The sequence below is a fragment of the Sinohyriopsis cumingii genome, chromosome 10, assembly GCF_028554795.1.
Source record: "Sinohyriopsis cumingii isolate HCF-2022 chromosome 10, ASM2855479v2, whole genome shotgun sequence".
Classification (NCBI taxonomy): domain Eukaryota; kingdom Metazoa; phylum Mollusca; class Bivalvia; order Unionida; family Unionidae; genus Sinohyriopsis; species Sinohyriopsis cumingii.
In genome coordinates, this window is record NC_142970.1 from 71,157,050 (window position 1) to 71,179,170 (window position 22,121).

At 39.0% G+C, this 22,121-nt stretch overlaps 1 protein-coding gene across 1 annotated transcript in view; it reads left to right on the forward strand.

The window, feature by feature from the left end:
* The window catches only part of LOC149790372 (uncharacterized), a 273,840-nt gene that overhangs the window by 708 nt on the left and 251,011 nt on the right, over nt 1-22,121 (forward strand). The gene's annotated exons all lie outside the window — the stretch shown is intronic.

A 22,121-nucleotide genomic window follows, 5' to 3' on the forward strand; every position in this document is an offset into this window, starting at 1 on the left:
AAAATGATCGTGCACAATTCTCAACCCGGACACGCTCGTGTGTTACAAGTCCGCGTAGTAAACTCGCGATTACCAGTCTACAGAGCAACCTACGGAGATGGTCTCGGTGATACAATTACTGGTTTGTTTTCAAGAATAGCCCCTAAGGCATTACCGATTGCAAAACAATTGTCGATGAAAGCTATTGATGTTATCAAGGATAAAGCCCTTGGATCTGTTGGTGATCTCGCCGGGAAAGCATTCGCGTCAATCAAGGACAGACTGTCACGGTTAATTCGCAGATCAAAAAAACCACCACCGGTGAAACTGGCCAGTACTGAACTTATGCCCGCGGACGTCAGTAAAGTAATAAATCAGGCTGCCAATCAAAAACTTGCAGAGCTTGTAACCCAAACACCCGAACAAATAAATACAAGCTTGATATCAGGAAGCGGATTTCGTTTTAGAAGACAATAATTTTATATAAAATGTTCAAACGTGTATCTGATCCCGCGTTCGACATGGATGCACCAACACTAAAAGATGAGTCCGTGCGCGACTATCAGTATTATTCTTATGAAGCGCGAACACCTGATCAACGGGGTCGAATTGAGTTGCAAGTCCAAGACACAAGTAGATATTTCTTGCCCGCGGAAGCATTTCTTGAAGTCGAAGGTATTATTTTGAAAAATGATGATACCAACTACGACATTAATACCCGAGTTGGTTTTGTTAATAATGGCATCATGGCGCTATTTAGAAATGCTTCATATAGCATTGATGGGAGGGAGATTGAAACAATTCAGGATAATGTTGACGTTGCTACAACTATTCTTGGATTAGCACGATATTCAGATGATTACACTAGATCAGCTGGCCCAACAATGATGTTCGCTAAGGATAATAGTCAATTTCCCGATCAAAGAAACGTTATTATAGGTCCTGTAAGAGCAGTAGGAGGAGCAGCAGATACAACCGCAGTAATATCAACAAATCCTGATTATAATCTTGGATTTTCTACGCGTAAATTAATGCTAACAGGAGATCGCAGAGATTTTTCCTGCGCAATTCCGCTGTCTCACATTTTTGGGTTCTGCAGAAATGTCCGAAAGGTTATTTTTGGAGCCAAGCATTCAGTTGTACTCACCCGAAAAGGTGACGACAATGACGCTCTCTGGCATCAAGTAGCTGATACAATTGCTAACACGACAGCACTTAACGGTAAAGTAGTATTATCAAAACTTGCACTGTGGATGCCAGTGATGTCCCCGTCGCTCGCTGAAGAACAACGATTACTTTCTTTTATGGACCAAGGCGGCAAATCATTAATATCATGGTTAACAACAACAACAGATTCTGCTCAAGGTTCTGGCGTTGGACAGTTTACTTGGCATATATCATCACAACAGGGAATATCAGCGCCGCGTCACATTTTTATTGCACTTCAAAATAACAGCCGAGTTGGTGAACAAACAAGAAATCACATGATATTTGATAATCTTGGAGTCACTAATGTTTCGCTGCGGATAAACGGTCATCAAGAACCATCCGAAGACATAACCATAAATTTTAGGAATAATCAAGTTGCTCGTGCATATCATCGTTTAATGACATTTATGGGTCGCGATCAGAATGTCGACACTGGTCTGCAAATATCACAGTTGGATTTTACAACGTTGTATCCCATTTACTACTTTTCACTCGAGCATATGGATTTGGCTAAACAAACTGTTGTTGATATTTACTTTCGAGCTAACGTCGCTGTGTTTCCACCTGAAATCATTGGTGCAAACGAGGCCGCAGGTCCCCCTGTTGTTCCAACTAGAATGGCAGGCCCTGCTGGTTTTAGAGCTGTCGCGGTTATACTCTCCGATAAAGCAATGCTGCTTGAAGGTGTTGGCGGACGAATGAGAGTTATTGACGCTCCCGTAGAAAACATGTAACAATTAGATTAGTTTCTGAAATATAATGTCGTACAGTCATGTTAATGTCACCTTGACTTCCGGTCAAACGAAGAAATTGCAATCGAAACACGCAAGCACGTGCGGGACATCAATAACACTAAAACGAGATCAACTTGGTAGTGGTCCAAACAAATTGTCATTGACGGCCACTCAGATTAAACATTTTAATAAGGCACTAACAGCAAAAACCGGTGTCCGACTTGATTTCTCTGCTGCAGCTATCAAGGACATGACTAAAACCGGTGGAATATTTCCCCTCATCCCAATACTAGCTGCTGCAATTCCAGGATTACTTGGCGCAGCGGCAAAAGCTGCAGCGTTAGGTGCAGTTGGAACCGCAGCTGGAATGGCACTAAAGAAGGCAACGGGAAAGGGATACAAGAAAAAAAAGGGGAGATCCACTCGCGGATCAGGGCTAAGACTACCAGGAACTCCACCATCATGGTATCCAAAAAAATTCTAACGCCGAAACACAAAGTGTTTCCAATGAGCAATTTTGATTTACTCGATGCTGTTAAAAAATTGCGTATAAAACATTTCAGAGGAGTATTTATGCGAGATCAATTACCGACGCGGCCGCGGAATCCGGAAACTGGCATTATCAATCTCGACAACAAAGATGGTCCGGGAACTCACTGGGTTGCTTACGCGATCGATCCACGTGGAATTATCTATTTCGATTCGTACGGTTTAGCACCGCCAGTTGAGTTTCTCAAGTATGTCCGCGGAGTGCCTCGCACTCTCAACAGCAGATTTTCTAAGAAATCCAAAGGATTTTCTAATGTTCCAGTGTGGCAGTCGACGCTACCAACACAAACATTAATTGATCCGCCCATTTGTGGGAGCGAGGTTTTAAATGTTCTTGATGCAATCTCAAGAAATCCAGCAACGTCTCCGCATCGAGTAGTGTATGAATATACCGCATCGAGAAACGCTAGCGTTTCCAATGCTTAGCATTTCTGGAAGTCCCTGGAAATCTCCGATTTCTGAGGACTTCTCACGCATTTGAAAAACAGCAATAAGAATAATGGTGGATATTTACGGAAGACCTTTCACAAGAAAAGTCAAACCTGGCACAGATGCTGATCTCTCAAAATATGCGACCCGAGATGAAGTCGATAATCTTTTGAATATAGCTGGAGTTGACCCAGATGAAGTTGCTATTTTCCAAGACAAGCAGGGAAAACTAAGAACGAGCAACATTAGGTGGAATGACATAATTCGCAGAGTTCTTGGAGCTACCAAGGATAACTTCGCCGCATTTAGTGATGGCGGCCGGATCAAGGACTCGAACATATCAATCGCAAGCATCAAAGACAGTATTGATAGCGGCGTTGATAAATGTGTGAAAAAAGCCGGTGACACGATGACAGGCGAACTCAGCATGAATGGAAACAAAATAACCGTTCTAAAAAATCCGGAAGGTCTCGAAGATGCCGCAAACAAACAGTATGTGGACACAGCCGACACCACCATAGATACTAAATTATCCACGTTACGAGCTGAGTATGATGTTCACGTGGGCCAGTTTACAAGACTTCGTAGAAACGTTCTTAATACCGTAGATGAGTTCTTCGGGAAACCTAATGCCGTCAGTATGAAACTCGCTGACATCAAGGAAAAATTAGATAACGTAGTAAATGGAATTCCGGAGATACTTGCAAAATTTAATTTAATTAAAATTCCTGCCGGAGTAACCCCATCGGATATTGTTAACGTCAGCTACGTTGTAAAATCAGGATCAGGGACATGGTCACGAGATAATAACACCATCACAAGCTACACTGCAAAGGTCACTGGAGTATACAGACTGTCAGTATTTTCTTCCGCAGCATTTAAGATACTTACCAAATATCCGTGGCGGCATTATTTAACTGACAAGATTTCCGGAGTTGCGACTGTGGTGCTAAACAAGGGAACCGAAGAAGAATTTATGCTGGAAACCGACGATAAAATAGACTCAACCACTTACTGGTATTGCCTGGAATTTGTCGCTGAAACACCTCAATTGGTCACCGGGTAATTGAAAATCTCCAGCGATTTTAAATAATAATGTCAACGTTGAAATCCGAAGGATTTCCAGATGCTCAACAATATCGATACAATCAAGTCCGTGAGTGGCAATCTGAGTTAAAAACTGTCATCGAAGTAACCAGTCAAAAAGTAAAAAAATACAAGCGACGCATAACAGTGTTAGACGTTATGGTTTATTCAGTATCCGCCGTTGTTGCATCCGCGGGAGTAATACTATCAGCGGTCACTCCAGTGACTGCAGTAGTCGCTGCCACGATTTCTGTTTCCGCTGCTACAGCAACAGCAGGAGTTTTCGGCATCATAGCAAAAAAAATATCCTCGTGCGCGGTCACAAAATTACACGATTACACGACAAAATTAAATACAGCCACGACCGCATATCAGAAATTATCATCGCTGATATCATCATCGTTAGACGCGCAATCCAGCGACGCTGCGTTGATATCAGATTCTGAATTCAAACTAATGTCAGATGTGTACAATGACTATTTGAAAACTAAACAAATAAATAATGTCACTGATGGCAACGCCACAGGAACTGCTTCAGCAAATAGTCACAAACACAACACCGGTAAGGACCACAATGATCTCAGTGTCCTCGACGACACCACAATTCAGCATTAATTTTCCAACTCCAATTGCCGTGAATGAAATCGCATTAGCAAAGCTCAGTGCGTATCACAGCTGGCCCAATATCAGGTCGGCATCATTTTCCGGTCAGCAGCCGAATAATTCGTTTGTGTTCGGGAGACCCAGCGCGGACCCACAACGTGAATTTGAATGGGATACAATTACGCTACCCACTGGGAGTTATCAGATCGAAGAAATCAACGCGGAGATACAACGCCAAATAAAACGAATCACCGGCAAGGAAGCCAAAATATCTATAGCCGCGCACGAACCAACGCTGTCTGCGGTCATTGAAATCTCAACACCGGGATACGCCGTGGATATTTATAGCAGCTCAATCCGAACAGTATTAGGATGGCCACAAAAACGACCCGAGGTCGAACCGGGTCCACCGCCACCATCGAAGTCGGATTTCGAGACCACCAAGGAAGAACTACACGACCTCGTGTACGGCGAGCATTTATTATTTCCAGATCAATTACGATCAGACCAAGCCCGGTTTTCAACATCAGATAGACTCCCCTTGGATATAATAGGGGTAGGTTTCGAAGACGGGAGATTCCGGAATTACCAGCCAGAAGACATAGAAGCTCATTTTTTTAATCCGATCAAACAAGCACATAAACAACAGCTAGACCTGTTGCGGGGACATTTCCAAGATTATATCTCTGATATAACAAAACCTGGAACTGGAAACGCTAGCGTTTCTGCAAGCAGTTCTCGGAATGCTTTGCATTCTCGCACGAACATTATCACCACCATAGAAAAACTAAACAAACTCGCATCCACGATGGAATTTATGAATCAAAAAGTAATTCAACATCTACTGGATCTCAAGGGCGATTATGGAAACCGAAAAAGATCGAATTTTGCAACCCTATTTGGTATTCCCGTGAAGGATATTTCAGATTTTAAACTTCCTGGATATAACGTACACACACTAAGAAAATCAGTCTCTGATCTTATCGCGGAATCCTACAAGGATATCACTGACGCGTACGCGCGAACAAAACCGCAGCCGACTATTCTCAGGCACGACAACAGTACAGCATCCGATGGCAGACACATCTCACCCGGGATCGTAAATATCACAGATGTTATTGCGGTCAATCTTGTATGTGACGTCATTGACGGTAGCTACAGCGCAGACACAACGACGGCCCAACAGGGGTTTATCCTGTATACGTTTACACCAAGAGACCCTCCTGGTTTTCTGATTGTGCAAGAACCAATCAATGTGGTCTATCTGCGGTGTAATAATCCGTGGTTGTCAACGATAAATTTTAAACTCACCGACCAACGGGGGGGGTTGTTGGACCTGCGTGGCGAGACTGTCTCCGTGAACTTACTGGTGAAGTCCTGAAACTCTTCGAGGACAAGGACAAGTCAACGGATCCATAATAATAGTTTTTTTCTGCAGTGGTCCACTTTCGTCATCGCGTGCAAATACCCCATCAAAACCGGCATCGTTGGAAATGCAAAGCATTTCTGGAAGAGTTTCTCTGGAAATGCTTTGCATTTCTCGTCCAAAGGACTTCTCATGCGAGTGCTTAGCACGCAGGCGCGCATTTAAAAAAACGGTTGTGTATAATGTGTGAATACATTCACGCACGAGTTCATATTCATGATAAGCAAATTCTTCACGAGGCAATAAAAACCGCATTTGGAAACTCAAAGAGTCAGCCCCCAGAACAGTATTTCCCCGTTAAAATAATCGTTGACGTGTACGGCGACGAAGACTTCTTGTTAACGTCGTCACAATTAACAGAGCTACAGCAAAATAATACAATCACAGTTTGGTGTCAACGAGAACAGATTATGAACTATTCTCATTGTTGTATTGATGTTGAAACGCTTAAGCAAATCCTGGAAGTCTAAGGACTTCTCTGGAAATGCAAAGCATTTCTCATGTAAAACTCGAAGAGTTTCCACGCTCGGGCAAAAAAAATAATACACTTTTTTTTTACCGTGGAAATGTGCTTGTGAAATGCTCTGCATTTTCGCTTCCGCTTTGAGTTTCCACGCTAGCTCAGGTTCTACTTTCACTTTGTGCTGTGAGTCACACGCGGCTGTATTTATACTTCCTTGTCGGCCTCGTAGTCACAAATACTAGTATTTTCAGGCATTTCCGTGTCCTTTATATAACCTTTTAACTGCCTCACCCTGGTGCTAATTAATTTTCGAGTCTCATACTCGCTTGACAATACAAGACGAATCTTCTCAACTGCACGGCACAGTGGAATAAATTCAGATACCTGATTTTCAGTTATCGTGGCAAGTGATCTGTAAATGCGATCTTGCAAACCCTTAATGAACCTATATCTCGCAGAGAGATTGTTCTTTCCCTGCCGTGATAGCTCATTCAAGGATTCAAAATCTGACATAATTGTTTCAGTGTCTAGTAAAATATTAAAACCTCGCTGTTGTAATTCTTTAATTTCAACAAGTATGGTATTTATATTTTCGTGATTCATATTATTATATATTTTCATATTTTTAAATGCATGAAAAATACTAGCATCGCCAAAAAACAAAACGAGACATCCTGGCTTCTAGGATCGAGTTTTCTAGCAAGCCCGGCAAACATTTATTTGACAACACAAACAACCTTTACCTCTGATTCGAGTGTCATAGCAGGCAAAGGCACAATGAACATGTAATCTTATCCTAACTTATCCTAACTTATCCTAAGACGACACAAACATGCAGGGGGGTCATTTTCTACGGTCAGCAGCAGAGCAAAACCATCCATTGAATCGACCATTGGATGGTGCACAAAAGACACCCGCCATTGGCGGATTAAATTTATGGTTTTGCTTGCGCGTGCTGACTTTCGATCGACCCAAAGGTCTTAGGGAGCGATTTCGTATATAACCCAACTGTTACTTGCGAGTTCCAAATTCGCTCTAGCAGTGGGCGGGACTTGTTTAAAATATTTTAATTGTATGTTTTCTTGAGCGCGGTCATATAACAAGCACAGAAGAGCAAAACAGTCGGATATATTCAGTAAAACGAGGATATTGTTTGTAAAAAAATATATATTCTACGGTAAATAAATGATTACATGTTATGAACTCGATAAAATATTTTATCAAGGTGGCTTTCTCAGGGGAGCAAATCCTCTGACGACGACAACTCTGCAGAGCGTTACACACTCGTGGAGGAGTTATCGTCGTTTGTGTCAACGATAAGAGGTACATAACTAAATGTGATCTTCTGTTTGAGCTTCTTTGAAAATGCTGTTTTGCGGATCCCATCTGCGACATACTGTACAGCAGGTGGAAAAATATCGAAATACCTACTGGCGGCGTTTATTGACTGGAATACAATTTCTTCACCGGTTGCGTTTATGGATTTGATAGCTCTTCTTGCAACTGTTTTACAACGCCCTGTGTTACCCAGTAAGCAGTTCTTGCTCTGAGTGACCACGCGAAGATTGTTTATAGAGTTATCAAGGGGGTTACCGTTAATGTGATCAATGACAAACCCGGTCTTGATCAGTCCATGGAAACATTCATAGACGAAACGGTGACATGAATAGTTCTTTCCTCGAGCAGTAAATCGACGATAACCAGTATTACTTACAAAACCAACTGGTTTCTTCAGTCTGCAGTGTCGTACTACTCCGTCGCGGTTTGCTTCATAATTTTTAATAGTTGGATGTGCAACAAATTCTTGTTCGGGAACAAATTCTTGTTCGGGGACGAATTCTTGATTCATTATATTATAAGCAAAATCATTGTCTAATTCATAATTTGTCTGAAAACTTATTTATATAATCACGCTCGGAGAAACTCAGAGAGTTATCACAGTTTTTTTTATCATAATAACGTTTCAGTTCTCGATAGCGTTTCCCACCACATGATGAACATAATTGCGTTTTTCCCCGTGTTCCAATGCCGCATCTGATACACGGTATCGGTCCTAGACTTCCACGGCGGACCTGCTGAGCATGTTGTCCACAGTATTCGTGTCTGCATGGTTTGCTACACGGCGCTGATGAATTTAGTTTAATCCACTTGCATTGGTGCATATAATATATTTGTCTATTTAAATACTTGTCTTAATTATAATAATGAGTTTTGAAAGACTATCCAGAATAAAACCTGGAAATCTCCAATTTCCCCGAGGTCGATTCGATCTTGACCGGTTAACTTTTGATCGACGACGACGAGAACTCACACTCGTAATTGGTGTTATCAAGAACGCCAAAGAAGAGTTTCGTCGTGATGGTGCCGCACATGTGTGGTCTTCGTATAAAATCATTTCTGAAAATGCCATCATTGATGGTACCATCAACGATACAATCGCGTCGAACATAATTGGGTATCTCGATGATAAAAAATATTTCATTCAGATAAAATTTATCGTTGGCGTCGACGACACGGAAACAGGTGAAACAACATGGATTATCAGAGACAAACTAGACCCTATTCTTGATGCCCGACGGGGAAAAACCGTCGTCGTAACCAAAGACTCAAACCCGGGAGTACTTGTTGGGATTGATACACCGTATTATGCCAGAGCGTATCCTGTGACCGCAGTCATTTATGGAATTTATCCGATGAAGAAACCACGCGTTGATAAACTCGCCCCGATGAAGATGTCAGAGTCATTGATAAAATCCACAGGGTTGAATTGTGTAGCCGAGCGAGTAATGGAACATTTTAAAAATGCCGCGCGAGGAAACGGCCTAACACCGCTAAGACAGACTAAAATAGCAGCGTGGGCGGCAAAAGTAGTGGATGAAGGAGCGTCAATAAATGATGTTGCCGAGCTCGAACGATTACTAAAATTTCCTATAACGGTTTCATCGTTGACCGGTGAGGTATTGTACAAGAGTAAATATGATTCCCGTGGAGCACCAATAACTATTATCGATCATAACAGTCACGCCTGGACTGACTCGGTTAGGATATTTCCTCGAGACCGTGTTGTAAAGTATTATCCGGAATTGGAAAATGCTAGTGGTTCCACGAGCGGAAATGCCAGCATTGAAACTCGAAGAGTTTCCATGTTTGATTTTATTTATCAGATAAGTAAAACCGATCCAGTGTCGGTGTGGTTATTCCGAAGTGACCTCGAGGGAGAGTTTGATCAGTTTGTGAAACCCAACGGGGAGGTATACAGAACGGCGGCATTACATCACGAAATGAAAAAACTCGCAGAAAAATATCATGCGACGAACACTGATACGTTACTGACGCAGTGTTTTACTGTCCCGGGTGTTGTCACGCATATAGCCCGAGAACGAAATTCATGGAGACCAACCCCGAAGAGCTTTCTCGAGGATATTCAACAGAGCTGTATCGAATACGGGCACGGTGGTTTGTGGAATACCCAGTATGATCACCGCGATATGATATCCGTGGATATGACGGCGTGTTATCCAGGAAGTTTTCTTGGGCGTGGAGAATGCAGTGAGTATTTTGCGCGGTTTGGTCATCCTACAAGCTCGATGACAAGAGTATCCGTGAACGGACCATTACCTGATTTTGACCTGACCGGGGTTGCTTGTGTGTCGTCGTTTAAATTCGCTACGGGTTTACATCCTGTGTGTTATGCTTGGTTTGGTAAACATTTCGTTGAGAAGCGATGGGCCCCAATAGTGTTATTGCGATACATGCTTGACAGTCGAATACTGCTGTCGCTGACGGTCAGTGAAGCGATTATATGTTATTGTCGTCAAACCGAAGTTTGGTTGCCAACTCCGCAAGTCATCGAAGAAACTAATAATTTCCAGGAGTATCCAGAATCTTTTATCGACACTATCATCGAAAGAACTCCTAAAATTTCCCAAACTGATGAAAGCGCCGCAAAAGATCTAGGACGAAGAATAATAGGAAAATTTACTCAAGGTGGAGCGTATGATCATAAACTACATCATAGTCGATTAATCATGGACGAGGCCGAATTGGATCTTATTGTCGCTGATGCCGCCACGAATAATACGTTTTGTACCCGCGAAGATGTGTTTCTGTCAAACGGGGAAAAATTAGGAACTGTTTTTAGTTATATCGACGGAGAATCATCTCAGTACACACATTTGAGATCTTCGATGCTAGCTTATGTATCAATAAACCTATTGTCGATGATTAATAGGTTTCCCGTTGACGCAGTGAGAGTTGCAACGGATTCATTCTATATCGATAAAAAACACTTAGCGGCGTTGAATAAGGTTATACCGAATGATCCATCGTGGGGTTCATGGAGAATAAAAAATGAAATGTTGCATGGATATTGTGAATCGGCTGATGTTGAAATCGAGGATGAATATCGCGGCGCAGAAATATCTGGGAAATTTTCAATTTCTACGACAACTTCGCTGCCGCCGGTGCACGATCCTGTTGTGAGACATAGAACAGTTTATCTCAACGGGGCTGGTGGTTCCGGTAAGACAACTCGGGCGATTGAATTATTTCGCGGTTCTGACATGATTGTGCTGACTCCCACACACAGACTTGCCAGGGAGATGAGACAACGGAAAGTTAACGCGTGCACGTATCACAGTTTTTTCAAATACAGCGGCGGCACGTGGACACCTGAACGAATGGGTACGAAATATATCCCTGGAATAATAATCTGGGATGAGATAGACACTGTGCCGTTGGATACATTAAAACAGTTTCTGGATTGGTTGCTAAAGAAAAATACCGCAGTTGTTATGTGCGGCGATCATGGTCAACCACCGCCATTTACAGGTGAATCTCCACACACGTGGCTGAAAACTTTTGTAGATTATTATGAGGAAATAACTAACGATGTTAGATCACTCGATGAAACGCTGAAAGAGTTTAAGGCGTTGATCAGGCTACAAACCAATAAAGTCCAGTGTGAGATAATGCGTGAAATAATTCCAGAGACTTCGCTGAGCGACTTTTGGGAAACGTGGAAACCAGGTGATTTAATTGTGGCAAGTAGAAAGATAGTCAGGGACACACTTCAGCAGCGGTTATTTCAGTTACATCAGAAGAAATTTCCCATGTTGCCAGTGCCGTTGTGTTATAGACCAGCTGATACGCGATTGCAGAATACCGACGTTGATATACCTGGGAGATCGGAAAAACAGAATTTAGTATTAAATGATATTGTCACAGTTGATATTGATGCTGTTGAACAGGCACTGAAAATGAGCAAATCCCCGTGGACGCTAGGATACGCTATGACCATCCACAGTTCGCAGGGACTAACTATTTCAGATACAACAGTTTGGATTGTTGATGATCGCATCGAGTGGTCAAATTTAGTTTATTTAGCCGTGTCAAGAGTAAGAAGGATAGGTCAGTTACGAAGAATTGTATTAGATGATGTTATCAACGACAGCATCAACAGATCAATCGCTGATGATACAATAAGAAAGAAATTAGCCGGTTACAAACAGAGCGACAAAAAAAATGGCAACGAGTTTGATCTCGACGAAACATTTATTATACAATTACAACAACAGCAGAATAATCACTGCGCGAGTTGTAATTGTTTATTGCTGTGGCAGTATTCGAAAAATAATCCAAGGCAATTTACCGTAGATAGAATAGATAGTAATCGCGGTCATACGCGTGAAAATGTGATGTTGACCTGTCTTGAGTGTAATCGACGCAGAGGTGCTGCTGCAGTTATTTAAGTGATCGAGGTGGTAATTGTGTATCCGCGGGGATCACCTGAAGTTGCTCGCGTGTGAACCCACGCTGAGGAGCAGTTGAATCTAATCTGTAGATTGCGTTTCTCCCAGTTGATCTGGTTATGCTAGATATCTTGTGCGTGGTAACACTCCATGTGGGATCGGTTGCTCTTTTTTTTCCTCCTTCGAGTTCGCCGGGTTCGTATAAATACCTAACGGTGACATTACCCAGCAACGGGGACGCTAGCGTCGTTGGCTGCGTTGAAACACGTTCACTGACGCGGGGTATATATTTTTTTGTGATTGCATTTACAGGTCTCATGTTTGTTGTTCTGGTAATTTCATTATTCAGTGCGTGGATCACGTTTGGCAGTCTTGCAACCCATTCACGAGATCGTGTATCGTAAATGAATTCCCTCGCGTACTGGTATCCGAATAATCTCTCAGCGAGTGTTCTATTAAATCGCTCAACAATTGCCTGATCCCGATGAATTTCAGTATGTCCTCGTCGTATGGTAACGTTATGCTGCTTTGTCAGTGATGACACCGCGCCCTGAAATTCTTTACCAGGATCAACTTGTAATAATCGTGGCCAGTTTAGAGGTCCTCGCTGATAAATTCGCGAAAACGCAGAGGCGACTTCGGACGCTGTTTTAGTCGCTAACGGTTCTGCTTCTTTGTATCTACTAGCAACATCAACTACTGTTAGCGCGTATTTGTATATTTTTCTGCGGACAGTATCATGAGGCAGGAATAGTATGTCAGCCTGATGAACTTCATTGGGGGTACTAACATCAAAATGTGCAAAGTTGATTTGTCGAGGTGGTGGTAAGTAGATTTGCCATATTGCTTGTTTTGACAGCCATTTTTTGGCAACCTCGCGTGTTACTGATGCCGCGTTGGCGAGTTTATTAATTGCTGAGTTACCTCTCCAGTATCCGATTGGGGAATAATAAATCGCTTGCATGGAAACACTAGCGTTGGAAGTCCTTGGACTTGTCTGCATCGTTATTAATTATCCAGCCCCGATTACTAATTTAGATTTCATCGCTGATCTTACTAACCAATTAGCGAGTGACTCCCTAAATGATTTATTTTTTATGGCGCTTAGTGCATGAATTAATTTCACATCCGCGATATGCCTGTCTTGTAGATCTTTACTTCGATAAGCAATATCATGTATGTGACACGCTGCGTCAATAGCGTTTATCGGATACTCGCCGGGTTTGGGCTGATCGTTGCTGTCAAGCCTGATATCTAGTCGTGTTCCCGGACCGCAGTAATTGTATCCTGGGAGATGTTTTTCTCCGGGATATTTAGCCCAAGGGGTACCTGGAAGTCGTCCGAGGGCGGCTGCAATGTCACCTCCGCTGACTTTGTCAGGCTTTTTTTTTGAAATCTAAATTTTTTTGTGCCACATCGCGTACACGTACCTGAAGTTGCTAGTCTGTTATTTTTTGTTGTAACCGTTGTTAGATCATTCGTAGGGGTTCGTGCCCGACACTTCACACAATATAGATCCATAATTATTATTCCTTATATACAAATGGAGATCACTGATTTTTCTGCGACGCGAAGGAAAGAACCAGTCAAGCATAATTCCGTGCTACCAAATTCTATCAGAATGATCATCATAGGACCGTCAGGATCAGGTAAAACGCAACTGCTACTGAACATGATAATGAAGTGGATGAAATGGGATAAGCTGTATTTGGTAGCACCATCTGTAGACGATCAGCGATGCTATAATGTTATAAAAGATTTTAATGAGAGTGCAAAAACGCTGAGCGACGAGGATGTTGTTGAATTTATAACTGATATTGAAGAAGCTCCGTCCGTGGAAGACCTCGACGGGGGAATAAATAACCTAGTAGTGTACGATGATGTGATGCTGGACAAGCAAAAAAATCCTGCAAGAATATTTTCACGAGGTCGTCATAAAAACACCGATGTGATTTATGTTACTCAGCGTTACACACAAATTCCAAAAGTAATCAGGGATAACTGTAATCTTCTTGCTGTGTTTAATGGAGTTGATGTTCACACGCTGAGAAATATTCATCAGACATGGTGTAGCGGCGATATGGATATTAATAAGTTTAAGAATTTCTTTAGTCACGCTCGAAGAAACCAGCATGGATTTGTGACAATAAATTTACACGATCCCAGAACAAGATACCGTATCGGACTTGATACACTGTATGGTTAACATAAAAATGTTTTCTTGGCGCGTTAACGCGCTCGGAAACTCATTTCGTAGAGCAGCAGAGGGGGCGCAAACTACACCTGATTTTCAATGATACCTCACCGTGGAAATTATCAGATACGAGTCGGATTTATTGAAGTAACTCGCGCGCCAGCGGAAATGCGAAGCATTTCTCAAGGACATTTTTTTTTGTCCTGTATTCTGAATAGAAGGGTTTATTTGTCGAAATAAGCCCTCTATCGGGAAAAGTTTCCGTGAAAGGGTTTATTGTGAAAATAGTTTCGGTCTGTTCCCCCCCTCTGCTGCTGGAGCTACGCACATGTCTACCAACAGAGCTACCACGTTTCGCGTATGTATGTATGTATGTATGTATGTATGTAGATGGATACAGCAACATATGAATATTTAGGTAACAATTGCCTATTGCAGGCAAGAAGTCTGAGGAAATCCACTAAGATGACTCCCAGCCGGACACTTGGTTTGTTTTTTATGGCGATTCTGTGTCTAGAAGCCGTTCAGGCCTGGAGTGGGTAAGATATTTATAATTTTGTTTCTTCATTTGATATCATGCTCTTTTTTTCTTTCTTTTTTAAAAGTATGATGCAAAATGGATGCTGTTACACGAGAGGAAGCCTGTATTACAATGAAAAAATTTGAACGCAGTCTTTTGTTGAGAATTTTAACGTAGGTCACACACTATTGAAGGTCAAAAGGTGAACGGTCGAGGTTATTGTGGCTAACATAAAGAGACAAGCTAAGTTACCAGCAGTCTTTTTTGCTATCCTCTTAAATGGGTCGCAATTTCATAGAGGCAGTAGCTTATTCAGAAGGCTGGTGGTGGTGTCTATAACGTCGACCATATACATACATACATATATATATATATATATATATATATATATATATATATATATATATATATATATATATATATATATATATATAATCACATGTACTCGGAAAATGCAATTAGCTTGTTGTCCATGTATACAGTGGCATAAAGGGTAACACCTTTTTACGCATGAAAGGGTTCAGTTGTTACCTTCAATTTGGAGTTAGACACTACAATATTAACTCCAATATTATTGTGAACAGATTTTGCGCTAATGACATAGCGTTCATTGGTTGACTGTGTCATAATTAAAAATGGACTTGGTCTACAGGGGAACACTTACTCTATAAATTGGACCAGATGCCTAGAAAAAGAAAAAAAAATTGTGTGCACATTTTGAACACACAACAAAATGTGTCAGTTTCTTTGCATGCTTAGACAAACTCATTATCTATACAAAATACTGTTCTATACCGACATTAATGATCATTAACTATCTGCTTCACAATAAAAACGTGCACCAATTTGTAATTTATTCTCTGTATTTACATAGAAAATGGGCATCTAGTTATGGTATATTGAACAGTGATATGTTTTATTCATTTCTGAATGGTGGTTCTTGTTTACTTGGGACTAGGTACGAATTTCTGAATTCCTATTTTTAGACACAGTTTGTAAATTTGTTTTGGTATTGTCAGTCTTAATGAAACCAGGCCTAACTGAATATTGATCACCGAGACTGAAACAGTCTGGATTATTTTCTATTATAGACTATAGTATTGCCCCAAGCTCATTCTGATGGTCCCTTAGTTCGAGTTTCCTCTGACCCTTCCCACCACGTTATTGCTATTTGGACATTAATGTTGGAGAGTAGATCAGATTTCATCAATGCTGTAGTATCGTCTCATCTGACAGTGGATTAAAGACATAACGAATATAATACTCGTAATTTCTCAAACAATACTTTTTTTCTATCGATTTCATGTAGGTGTAGGTTTGTTTATAGTGTGACTCGAGGAAATATCGTTTAAGTTTGCCTACTGGTAAGCACAGGGGTTCGTTACAAAGAAAATCAAGATTGGGGTTGTTATATTATTACAGGTTAGAACCCCAATCTTGATTTTCTTTGTAACGAGCCCCTGTGCTGGTAAGTAGCTACCTAGTCCGACAAATCAACCTGCCAAATCTGTGTTGATACTGATGGACAATATGTCGGTCTAATGTTCATTAAAATGTGCAATGTTGCTGCATGCAAATCCTTCCGGAACAAAACTGCGTATACTTTAGATACATACCGGTAATTGGTAAGAGTCATACCTTGGCCTAGCGCGAAATTCAAAATGCCAACGGGACAGAGGCCTGTGCTATTCCATGTGGGTTCACAAGTCACCAAACATAGGATTTACTCCGGAAATATAATGTACATATCATCTTTCAACCGACGGTAGCTCCACAGCCGCCAAACATACCGGTAAGTATAAAATGTACACTGGTGTGTATATGAAAAGTTGTACGGTACCTATTGATCCATGACGGGCATGAACTGAACCAATTTCTCCTACTGATTCAGGCTCGATGATATTCCATTTTGAGTGGCACAGAAATTATTTTGTGTTTACATCCCTCAAAAAACCTTCTTCTCTTTCATCGTGACGCATGTCTTTATTTATTTTCTCCTGTGCGAAGACATCCTTCAATTTCTATCCATAAAGCACAGGGTCTTGAATCGTTGCTTACAACTTACTTGTCATACACGTACTATACAATAACTACTAGTTACTGTAGAGTGCATGTTTGTCAGGTAAACTGTAAGCAAGGATACGAGCCCTTGTGCCATATGGCAGAAGAGTGAGACCCTTTTGGGTGGAATCGAACTCAGTGTATTTATTATAATACTGTTCATAAATATACACTTTCCCTGATAAGATAAGAAGATAAGAAAATAATTCTTTATTTCCGAAAACATAGTCGATTCATCCATATCAAAGTATTGATATAAAATAAAAGTATTTTAAACATGAAATATCGTAAATATCTTACGTACAAATTTACAGATACATCTACAACAATGGACTGTGTCCAGCATTGTTAAGAATGAAATATTGTAAATATCTTACATACAAGTATATGGATATCTCTACAATAATGGACTGTGTGAATGAAATTATGTAGTACATTTAAATAGTAATTTGTTCCATCTACTAATAATACAAGAATTTAAATGAATGTCATAGTTTCAGAGAGATTTCAAGATACAGTTCTTACTATTAGATATTCTTGTCAAGCAAATAGTTTTTTTCTTTCTTCATATTTTACATGTGGTAGTGTGATTTTTAATCAGAAATGTGAGGGAAAAAAGTCATTTGCATTTGTTATGGGATGAGAAATGGCACCAAAATGCTTAGAATCACATCAGCATGTACATTGCAAAAGCTCTTTATATCCGTCAGTTTCTGTTTGGATTCTATGCTGGACTTCATATCCATGCACAGAAATGAATGTCGCTCAGTTCTATATCCATCCATAGAAATGAGTCTATCACTTAGCCGAGATAGTGGAAAACTGTTGCAGTCTTTTGTATTTTAAAATTTGTATCTTTCAGATACTTCTGTACGAGCACACAGTATCTAGCAGAGAGGTATTCACATAGCTGTGGATTTTGGGGTTGGTCGACCTGTTACTCCTATCGGTATGTATGATACTGTAAAACCAGTCAAGTATTTTCATCTCCACTCAACAACCAGTCATTAATTAACATACAAAGACAACTAATCAACCCTGTGGCATATTGTATGCTATTTGTGACATACTGTTACCTGGACTAAGCTATTTTTGGACTGTACCTATTAGGAAACCATGCACATGTTTCTGTTTCCAGACAAAGAAAAATTAATACTGATACAGTATTGCTATTTTTACCCAGACCTAAACAGCTAAATATGTCTGGATTCATTCCGTATTGTGACAAAAAACAACACAAACGCCGAAAATTCTGTGCAACTAGTTTCGCCTTTAATTTATGCTTCTTCAGGCATGAAATGTTTTGAAAGTAACTGATGACGTCATTTATTTTAAAACAACAATTACATGTACGTCATTACGTAACATCATAAATGATATGCATCATCATAACAATTATATATGACAGGATCTAAAAGATACATGAGTCTGTAATGAAACTTGAATTAGTAAAATAATAAAATAAAAAGAGACAAACAATCATACATATAATTTTCTGTCTGTTTAGTTCTAATTAAAAAATCTTGCAAAAAAAGAAAAAAGAAACAAAGCGAAGAAAACAAATTAAGAGAGGTAAAGAAACAGTCTTAAACCTCTCACATAGAATATTAACTGATAATGACTAAGGGCTAAAGTTTTGTCCCAAACCAAAATGTCACAATAGAATTAAATTAGCAGAAGAAATTTTTAATTTTTCTAGACGCTTAAAATTAAAAGAAATTTTTATGATGAAGCATACAACAATTCAGAGAGTAAATCAATTTCTTTTCATTCTAAAAAAATGGGTTATTTTAACACAATTAAATCATCTTTTACACCACCTAGTGGATGTGATTCATATTTAGATTTTTATATTGACGCGGTCACAAAAGAGATATTAACTGATAATCATAAAAAGCAATATCATAGTAATATTTCTAAGGATGAAATTAAGTCTTTATATAATCTAATGAATGACGACAGTATAGTTATTAAAAAGACTGATAAATCAAACACTATTATTATTATCAATCAAGATGATTATGTTAAAGAAGTTGAACGTCAATTAAATAATGAAAAATACTACAAACATATTAACAAAAACCCGTCAATAGAAATTAAATCAAAAATTTCAACATGCGTTAATGAGATTGCTAAAAATAATAATTCCTTATATGAGGAATTTGATACTTTCCCTCTTAACACCTCAATTCTACATTTTACCCAAAACTCATAAAAATCCTGACCATAATTTACCTTTAAATTATCCAGGATGACCCATTATATCAGGTTATAATTCATATACTGAAAACCTATCCAAATTTATTGATAGTGTTTTACAACCTTCAATGAAATCACTTCCTTCATACATTAAAGATACCACTGATCATTAAAAAGTTGAAGTCTATTCCACAGCTATTTGATAACTCTATCCTTGTATCATTAGATGTAACATCACTATATACCAACATTCCGCATGCAGATGGTATTGAAGCGTGTAAATATTTTATTGATAACAGTCCTAATAATAGCACACTATCTAGTGAAGATATTTGTAAAATAATAAAACTTATCTTGGAAAGCAATTATTTTCAATTTAATAATATGAATTACATACAAATAATGAGTACAGCAATGGGTAGTCCTATGGCTCCTTCGTACGCTTCCCTTTTCATGGGTAAATTAGAAAAAGATTTTCTTCAAAACAAAAAGTTTAATCCATCTGTTTGGTTGAGATTTTTATATGACATATTTATGATCTGGAACCATTCAAATGAAGAACTGAAAAAATTTATTGATCTTCTAAATCATTTTCATCTGACGATTAAATTTACTTATACTGCATCAAGTACGCATGTTTCATTTTTAGATGTAAATGTAATAAAAAATATTGATAACACTTTCTCTACAAATATTCATATCAAGGAAACTAATATCCACCAATATGTAGAATATTCTTCATGTCATCCCATGTCATGTAAAAACGGTATACCATATAGCCAGGGCAAAAGATACCGATGCATTATTTCAGATGATTATCAACTACAAAATTCTTAGAATAAATTACGAACTTATTTCCAAAATAGAAATTATCCAACATATATAATTGATTCTGCGCTGATCAAAGCCCGTAATCTTACTCAACATGAGGCTTTAAACACAGCAGAATGTAAAATAGAGAGATGTAATTCCTTTCACAATACAATGTAATCCTTCATTGCCTAATATAGGTTGTATAATTAATAAATATTATAGTCTCCTAAATTTATCCAATAAAACCAGCGTCAAATCACTTTTCAAAATTAAACCAATTCTTGCTTATAGAAGTCCCAAGAATTTGCAAGATTTTTTAATTAGAACTAAACAGACAGAAAATAAAAAAAATACACTTTTCGTCATCTAAATGTAACAGACACCGGTGCTCTCAATGTGCAAACATAAGAGAAAGTACTTCTTTCAGTAGTGCCAATACAAAAGAGGTATTTTCTCTACTTGATGACACTAATTGCATATCAACTGATGTGATTTATTTAATAACCTGTAAAAAATGTAGCATGCAATATGTTGGACAAACACTACAACAAGTTTCTAAGAGAATGAATAATCATTGCTTTCATATAAAAAATTATAGAGATCCTCAGTTTTCCTCTAATATTTCAACACACTTTAACACCAATAATCACTCTCTACTTTATTTTTCTTTCATGCCAATGGATATTGTGCATAGTGACATGAATAGACTCATAAAAGAAACTTATTGGATTCATAAGTTAGTTACTCTGTATCCTAATGGACTTAATGCTAATGCACTATATAAAATTGTATAATTTAAACTGATATATTGTATATCCTTTATAACATTATAATTATATGTATGACTGTTTGTCTCTATTTTATTTTATTATTTTACTAATTATGGTTTCATTCCGGAAAAAAATAAAAATCAGGGTCGGTTTGTTAAATTCAAGTTTTTTTAATGCACTATTTTTCCATTAGAATAAACAGACCATGGCAGAGAAACCTGAGAATTGCTGGACTTTCTGTTATTTTTTTTTTATCCCTTTGATATTAGCTTTTATCTTTCATACTGTGACCCATATTTCATGCTTTAATGACTGTGCCAGAATTTGTATTTAAAGGTCAAAGGTTACTGTTCATGTTAAAATTCTGAAACTTTAGAATTGGATGTACCTTTGTTAACATTATAGCCTTGATTGCAATAAAAATATCAGGATGACCTACATTTGATGGCAGTACTTACATGGTGTAGATATATATGTTGAGCTTATGACCACAGATTTGTGCATGCTAGAGTCCCTTTCTAACCAGTGGAGCTAAATGTTGGAATAAATCTTTGTTTACTCGCAACATTTTCGCAGTGTTGAGAATACATTGTATGTGTTGTACATTGTACATTATATAGTATATGCTGTACATTGCATGTAGTACAGTGATGGTTTTGTACAATGATACAGTATGGATTGTACATTGTATGTGATACAGCATGGATGGTACATTGTGATACAGTATGGGTTGTACATTGTATGTGATACAGTAATTGGTTGTACATTGTATGTGATTGTACATTGCATGTGATACAGTAAGTAGTTGTACATTGTATGTGATACAGTAACTGGTTGTACATTGTATGTGATTGTACATTGCATGTGATACAGTAAGTAGTTGTACATTGTATGTGATACAGTGATGGGTTGTACATTGTGATACAATATGGGTTGTACATTGTATGTGGTACAGTATGGGTTGTACACTGTATGTGATACAGTATGGATTGTACATTGTATGTGCTACAGTAGTGGATTGTACATATGGGTTGTACATTGTATATGATACAGTATGGATTGTACATTGTATGCGATACAATAATGCATTGTACATAGTGGTACAGTATGGGTTGTATATTGTATGAGGTACACTATGGGTTGTACACTGTATGATGTTGCCAAGGAGACACTGTGAACTTCTTGGCATTTCAAAGCAAATGGACGATCCTAATGTAAACTAGCAGATTGTTCATGGTCCTATTATGGTGTGAGATGGATGGCTACCTCATTTATTGTGTGAGATGGATGGCTACCTCATTTATGGTGTGAGATGGACGGCTACCTCATTTATAGT